Source organism: Odontomachus brunneus, unplaced genomic scaffold, assembly GCF_010583005.1.
Source record: "Odontomachus brunneus isolate Ranch 3 - 2012 unplaced genomic scaffold, Obru_v1 Obru_scaffold_066, whole genome shotgun sequence".
Lineage (NCBI taxonomy): Eukaryota > Metazoa > Arthropoda > Insecta > Hymenoptera > Formicidae > Odontomachus > Odontomachus brunneus.
This window is the reverse complement of record NW_022639516.1, coordinates 1,538,871-1,546,912: the sequence shown is the minus strand read 5'-3', so window position 1 is coordinate 1,546,912 and position 8,042 is coordinate 1,538,871. Positions and strand designations below refer to the sequence as shown.

The window sequence follows — 8,042 nt, the reverse complement described above, 5'->3', positions numbered from 1 at the left end:
ATATATATATATATATATATATATATATATATATATATATATGTATAGTTTCCTATCTCAATATATATAAATTCTTTTCAATTTCACACTGTTTCTGGTAGTCCAGGAATGGATTAATTATGATCAATAAAGTCCATCTCGCTAAGAAACAAGCGTAGCACAAGACGAAGAGACAGTTAATTACGATGGAGTGTGTCGATCTATCGTTTGGCTACAAAATTCTATAGTAATGTTTGCTATGAAATCCTCCCCGTATAGTATTGGATCCAACTCGCAACTCCTTTACGCCGCGAGAATGTCTTTTTATCAAATAAATACTTTCGGTATAAGCGAGTTGGAGTTTAGACGTATATGTAAGTGAAATAAATTAGTTTGATTTCTTACTTTCTTATGCTAAGCTCCACGTATTGTAGACGAGCCTTTTCTTTTGTACGCTAATTACGCTCGCGCTTGTTCCAGATTCGGGGCAACGTGCGGCGCGAGGCCATCGCTAACGGACGAGGTGCTCGTGAGGGAGAGAGGGCGGTTCTCCAACCCCCAGCGCGTCGCGGCGCGGCGCGACGCGCCGCCGTTCCTGGGTTCGGTCTGCATTGCGCATTCACGAGACAGGCGCATCGTGGCGGCACCCGTCGTCGCGCTTTCGTCGTCGCCGTTGTCGTCGTCGTCGTCGTCGTCGCGCACCATCGTCGTCGTCATCGACGCCGCCATCGAGTCAGTTTTGGCGGCGGCCTTGATAAAGAGTCACAGCGTTCTCCGACTGCGAAGACAGAAGCCTAGGAGCGGAGAGAAACACACGAACGTGACCCAACCGCCGAGAGCCGTCTACACCGCGGACAAACAAGACGATACTCGACTTCACCCGCTAAGGTAAGCGAAACTTTCGACCTCGGCGAGCGGGATTAAGGGTCCAATGGGGTCGGTGAGAGCTGTCACGTCCCGTCTGAGAGTCCCCGAGAAGACTCGAACTCGGATCAACTGAACGTCGCGCGTCCTGTCCCATTCGTCGGGTTTTGCCTTTGTACACGAGACAATTGGATTAGGCGAATCGTCGCGCGAGTGATTGAGCGCGAGGATGATTAAGAGACAGAATTAATGTCACGTTCAGGGATCGATTGCTTATAAAAACGTGATGAAAATGACAAAAGTGAGCAAATTCGAATTAGATAGTTAGGTGGTAATAAATTATAAGTGTTAAATGTGTTAATGAAATTGTTAATGTAGAATAAGAGAGTAAATTCGTGCACTTTTGTAATTTTCACCAAATCGTGTTAATAGACAATCGACGCCTAGTAGGGATTTTGTCGCATCTCCGAGGAAATGGTCGAGAGTTGCGATCGTCGCCTTTTTTCTTTGCGCGAACTTAGTGCTGCACGAGAGCGCGGTTTGATTTCTTACGACGCGAATTTCGGCGAAGGCATGTCAGAGATCTTGGCAACCCGACGTAAAGATATACCTCTGGAAGATATTTTTACAGTGCTGAATTTTGTATCACCGTATGTTTTATTGCGACGTTTCGATGGGAATCGATCAAAATATTCGAGTGAAAAACCGGGACAACGAGTCGCCCGAATCGTTGTTATTCGTGCGCGATGAAATCGCGATCGAGACAGATGCGTTCAAATTAAAAAAAAATAATCCAGGGAGAGGGAGAGAAAGAAAGAAAAAAATAGCACACATACGTTTCGTTCGGCGTTCGATGCCTCCTTGACGCCGTGTGAAAAATATTCACGGTGTTAAATCATATTCGATGATATGTGGCGATATCATTTAAATGAAAATGCAAATGAACGCAAATGAAAATGTAAATATGGAAATTAACTGAACATATATAAATTAGGACGTTTGATTTTACGTTAATTACGTTGCGTTAAATGCAGACGGACGGTCCATCACGTACTCGACTCACAACTCTTGAAACGCATACACTTCATTATTCCACAATATCTTTCCCGAATGTACATAGAAATTTTAGCACGAATTCTTTTATATCATAGAAGCGAAGAAGAGGAAAAGAAAGAAAGAGAAACTGTGTGTATATATATCGAGCAAATTCCAAAATTGCAGTCATTTTCCTCGCTGGAACTTCGCGGCTGGAAAAAGAAAGTTCCTCGGAAAGTAGTTCGCGCTATACGTGCGTCGCGTATCACATCGCCTATCATTCATAAATTCCTAGTCCTAGACTATTGGGGCGCGAGTCAACCTAGATCGGCGCACGTTCTATACGTGGCTAGGCGAATAAATATTTCATCGGAAGCGCAATTAAGAAGTCACGTAATTGGCGTCACGTAAATACGAGGCTCGTGTCGCGAGAGACTCGCTTTGATTTTACAGTCCGGCTATAAAGCTTATTTACCAGCACATGGCCTGCCTGCAGTTTTCCATATCTCGAGGTGTACGCCAATTTCTTCAGAGTAAATATTGTCCCATCAATCTTGCGATAATTAATAGTAATAAACAATAACGAATATCAACACACGATGTTGATGTATTCCGCAACTTTGCAGATAAAACTTGATTCCCGAGGAGCGCGCACGATCCCGATTGAATAATGGAACAAGCAGTCTCTCCCGAGAGCACCGATTCTGTTCCCCGATATCTCCAATTTGTTAATTCACGCGTCATTACAGAATTAACGCCGAGTAATCTCGGCGAGTCGGCACATGATAAATAAAATTTACGTCAGAGTTGTACACGCGCTCTCTTGTTGTTACATAATTATTCACGCCAGCAAGCCCGTCGATACCAGTGCCTACTTTTGCACAACTCTCTTCTTCTCTCTTCTCTCTTTTCTCTCTCTCTCTCTATCTCTACCCTCTCCTCTCTCTTACTCTATCTCTCAAATTTCAAGCTCCCTCGCGGAAATTCCCCAGGAAGACTCTCGCGTGGCTGTCTCGTCTACGTTGCTGCTGGATATTAAAGCCTCCTTTGTACAATCAGGTGTATTACACCGGATGGTATTATATTGCTCCCGTAGGCGCGCACTCCGTCGAGCTTAACCACTTCAAAAGCCGCTCGGTCAATAACCCGGTATCGCTATCAAACTCCGAACGTCTGCCGTGATTATTGTTTCTTTTTTTTTACCCATGTGCAATGAGATTCCATCGATATTGGGAATTGTAGATGGGCCAGGCTCGGAACTCGCGCAGGTTAGATTTGGGAAGTGCCGATACTTTTTCCTTTTTCTTTGTTTTTCATTTCGCTAACAGTTTTTTCCGACCGTGAGTGTTGCATGTTCGAATCAGAGGGAAGTACTAACGTTACGTATTGTTCCGACCGCGGCGGCGCCTTGCCGTGCTCGTTACATCGTTATCGTCAGCGGCGAAGCGCAAACGGATATCCCACGTGCGAGTGAGTACTTCGCGACGAGTCTCAATTACATCCATAATTACTTCGACGACAAGGATTACGCCGGAAACTTCGGGACGGCCGGAGGTGATCAGCTATATCACTTTACCGTTTATTACGCAACCTCCCGTTTATTATGCGATTGTTACTCCACGCGGCGCGTCGCGACGTTATCCGATCGTAACTTCGCTTATTGCACGCGACACATTTCGCAACGACTGCGCGCCAGCGCGTTTTGTTCGCCAAGCGTCGCGCCAAGCTTCTTTTCCGAAACTTCGGAGTCCCTCGCCTCGACGACGACGGCACACATTTACTCTCCTGAGTCTCACCTCCGTGAGACTTCGTCTGCGTGGGTCGTCGAGCGGCCGCGAGATTTAAAAATGGTCAGCCCGGGAAATCGTCGGGCGAGCACACAGAAAGGGGGAAAACTCAGAATTGCACGTCTAGCCGGACTGTGTGTAATCCTAAACGATTGCAGCGGACCGCAATGCGAGGGCTATCGCGTTTTGCAGTTTCGGAGTCGGCGGCTAAGCCCGTTTAGCCGCGGCTCTAAGTGAGTTCCGAGTCTCCGGAGAACAATGGTATACGTAGGACCATTGCGCTGGGGCAATGTTTAGAAGAACCCAAAGGGATAGACGAGGGGTGAGCAGGAGTACGGGGTGGATGGCTGGGATTCAAGCCGGGCCACCCGGGAGGATAACCGAGCTTTTATCCATTACACCGGCATGAGCCGCGATATTGCATTCTCGTCGCTATTATCGCTTCGCATCGACGTTTCCGACCGCCGCACGAAACCCGCTGTAACGCCATTACAGTCCGCGTTGCCGCGGAACAGTCGTAACTGCCTGGCTCACCCTCTCTCTCTTTCTGGCTCTCTCTCTCTCTCTCTCTCTCTCTCTCTGTGTCTCTTTCTCTTTATCTCCTGCTCGCTGAAGGCAAGAGATGCGCTCAGCGGTGGTGGCTTCATCCAGCCGGACATAGCGTTGCTCTCCGATGTCGTCCGAGCGGTAACGGAGCTGCAGTCCCTTCCGAGATCGGGCGTATTATCGAAGCAGCTTGGCGGAGTATTAGCAGTGCCGGCAGCGGCCGTGTAAATCCGCGTGTCTCGTATTTCGACAAACAGAGAGGGATTTCCGAAGGCGAGTTCCGGCTTTTCCTTCTGTTTTATTTTCGTTTCCTTTTTTTCTTTGTCGCTCGGAATTATCGCAAAAAGCGTGGCGTCTCGAGTCCCGCGTCGAGGTGGTTGTCGCGAGGAACAACTGTTTCCCCCCCCCCCCTTCTCTGTTTATTTTTATCTACTTTATTTCTATTCACTTTTACACTTGTGGCCTTATACGAACGCTTATAGACTCACTCGCTTGAGCGTGTTTCGTGTGTTCGTTACATAAGCGAGCCACGTCATTCGAAAACAGGCATTCGCTTCGATTCCACTAGAATATTTAAGGTTCTCTCCGGAGCTCCTGACTATCGGGCAAAACTGATAGACGGTTTGTGGGTATCTTTGGAGAGGAGGAATTAGCATAGGTACATAATAAATGCACGGGGTTAGTTTTTAGTGCGGGTTGAAGTAAAATTTAACGAGGATTATTACTGCTATGCCGATCTGCCGGCGGGATCTATTAATTTTTCCATTCCCCGGTCAGAATTACATGTGTTCTCCCTCTAAAGAATTCTTTCAGAAGAACGAAATGCGTCACGAGCATCCTGTTTAATCTTTCGCGTACAATCTGGGCCTGTCAGATCCGAGCAACTTTGAACTACTGAAACTTTGTTGAAAATCAATATTTTTAGACATATTTTTTCCAAAGAGACACTAAAAAAAGAAATGATTGACCTAATTAAAATTATAGTTATTTTTCGCCTCAACTATATTTTTATTGTTCCAACATGAAAATGATATTAGTAATGCACATAAAGTTATTATCATTAATATTACGCAGCATTTGGTAAAAAAAAATTATTTTCTTGATCATAATTTATAATAATTATTTCTCTATGTGATTATAGTTACAATTGCCAAACACTTTTTTCTAAATGTAAAAAAGTCTTAACTATACACGGAAAAAAAGAGTCCTGTGTCACACATAATTCTGATTATGCCGACCAAACTCGATATTAAATCTGGTTAACACAAATAAATTCATGTGTTGACCAAACGAATTCAATATTGAATCTAGTCAACACAATCGATTTACGTGTGGACTAATCGATTTATGTATTGCTTTTTCTGTGTAAGATAGTAGCGCGATAAAATCAAAATCTGCAAGCAGATTTCAAAATCATTTCAGATGCAAGCGCTATTTCAAAATCTTTCTGAATCCTTTAGTCGGTTGATCGAATATTCATTCGAGCCTCATAGACCGACATTGTACGCGGAGGGTTGAATTCATCACTGCGTTTCGAAAGTCGTCTATCTCGATGGAATCTCCTCTACCTAATAGGGGAAAGAATATACGCCAGGAACTTTAATTATAGCAGTTTATCACGAGACGCGGCATAAAAATATATCCATCGAATAGAGATTTATTAATAACGCAACGACGACACGCTACACGCCCCACGCCGAGGGTGGATACGGACGGAAATAGAGAGAAAGAGAGAGAAAGAGAGAGAATGCGAGTCACGATTTTAATTTAACCGTATTTGTACATTATTCCGCTCGATCGCGGCCGCGTTTCGGAGTCGACTTTAGAACGCCGGTGATATACGTTCGGTTAGCAACCCACGCTCTATACTGTTCCTCGAGATTCGAGCAGCAGCGGCTCGATAGAGAGACAGGGATGACGCCGCGCGATCACGAGCGCGCGATAGAGGACGCGTCGTCGCGAGCGAACAACGAGCGGAAGAGAGCGAGGAAGAAGAGAGAGAGAGAGAGAGAGAGAGAGAGAGGGAGAGAGAAAGAGAGACGTTTGCCCAGGTATACATACCTGTCTACATAGTTACACAGCTCCGTGTATGTATGTGTACATATATATATATATACGTTGACTCGGAGAGGGCGACAGGCGCCACGATATCGATCCCACGCAATATCGCGCGCTTGAGTCCGTGTTCCACGGGCATACCGACGCCCGACGTCCCTTGTGTTCCACTTGCTGCTATATCCCGACAGACACGATTTATCGTCCGTGTCCGTGTCGATGTGCGTGCACACTGCGCGCGCTCGCGCGCGCGTATATGCGCACGTGTACACGCCCGCGCGCTCCTCATACGCACGCTTCGGACGCTCTCTCGTGACGACACGGTGTATATGTGGCGACGGCGGCGCGACGCTCTTTATTAAAACGTTTCATCAAGCCGTCGACCAGGCCGCACGCTTGTAGATTCGCCGATAGTCCACGACGCTTGTTCGATTCCGTGACCGGTGCGATCGATTGCGAGCGCCGGTGTCCACGCGGTGTCCTGGAAAAAGTAAACACCGATGAATCAGACCCGCGGTTTTCGTGCGGGAGACACCCGGGACATTGTCACCCCGTCGAAACTCGTGGGATGAGCACCCGCAGCTCTCAAGGGAGGAAAGAGTTGGACGGCTTTTTGCAAATGGAAGGCTGCCCTTTTCAGCGCGCCACACGTAACGCGAATTTTATTGATTTATTTATCTATGGTACAGCATTGAAATAAGTATTTAATTATCATGGCATTATTAGAGAATAATAAAAATTGCAAAAAACAGAGAGAAAAGAGAAAGAATACAATACGGAAAAAAAGGTTTAGTTGAATTAACCAAATATCTGGTCGAATATGAACGATCCAGAAATTCCGATTGAAGTAACCCGAATTCTGTTTAAGTCAACCAAACATCTTGTTAACTTAAACAGAATTCGGGTTACTTCAGTCGGAATTTCTGGATCATTCATAATCGACCAGATATTTGGTTAATTCAACCAAACCTTTTTTTCCGTGAAGCGTATACTTGAATTTTAAGTGTGCAGAATTTTAAGCGCGAATTTTATTTGTTCATTTATCTATGGGAAATAACATCTTTGGTGCAGTATTGAATTAGTATTTAGTTATCATGTCATTAGTAGAGAGTAATAAAAATTGCAGAAAAAGAAAGAGAAAAACTATAAGTGTGTACTTGAATAAAAATTTGAATTTTAAGCGCAGTATCAACTCTCAGATATTTAATTAGTAAAGAGGTAAACGCATTAAGAGACATTAAGAGGTTCAAGTATTCCAGAAAATTGCGAACGTATTTCCTCAGGCGATTTATAAATTTAAATCACCGGCAAGAGAAATTCGCGCGCCAAGAATTTCGTGGAATTATGATCGAGGTAATTAATTAACGGGATCAATCGAGGCAAACTGGTGATAAGAAGAGTATCGACTATACATATACATCGCTGGCGACTGCATTGGCGATTTTCTTAACACGCGACATCGTAACAAGATAGATATAATACGTACATGCCGGTCATCAACGGTCTCGCATGGGCGCCGAGCTAATCTCGATTAACGAGTGATCGCGACGGCACGATTTGACGTTGATCGTGATTAGTTGGCACGAGTAGTCGGATAATCACCGTTCCCGGACGTATGGACGTTGTTGACATGTAAGTTAATTCGTGGAGATCCGAGTGTAGAACTAGAACGTAGTGGAGTTCGAATGCAGTTCTTGCTTCCTCTCTTCTTCCTCCCCTATCTCTCTTTCTTCCTCTGTCTCTCTCTCTCTCTCTCTCTCTCTCTCTCTCTCTCTC

At 45.2% G+C, this 8,042-nt stretch overlaps 1 protein-coding gene across 3 annotated transcripts in view; it reads left to right on the top strand.

Moving 5' to 3' along the window:
- Positions 1–574: 574 nt before the first annotated feature.
- Positions 575–8,042, top strand: part of LOC116846629 (uncharacterized protein CG3556) — an 18,154-nt gene continuing 10,686 nt past the window's right edge. The window contains exon 1 of one of the 3 annotated variants that reach the window (XM_032820711.1): positions 575–867. The gene's annotated coding sequence lies outside the window, so the exon portion shown is untranslated. Of the gene's footprint in view, positions 868–7,562; positions 7,899–8,042 lie in introns of those variants that run through there. The other 2 variants (XM_032820709.1, XM_032820710.1) reach the window with 2 other exon arrangements.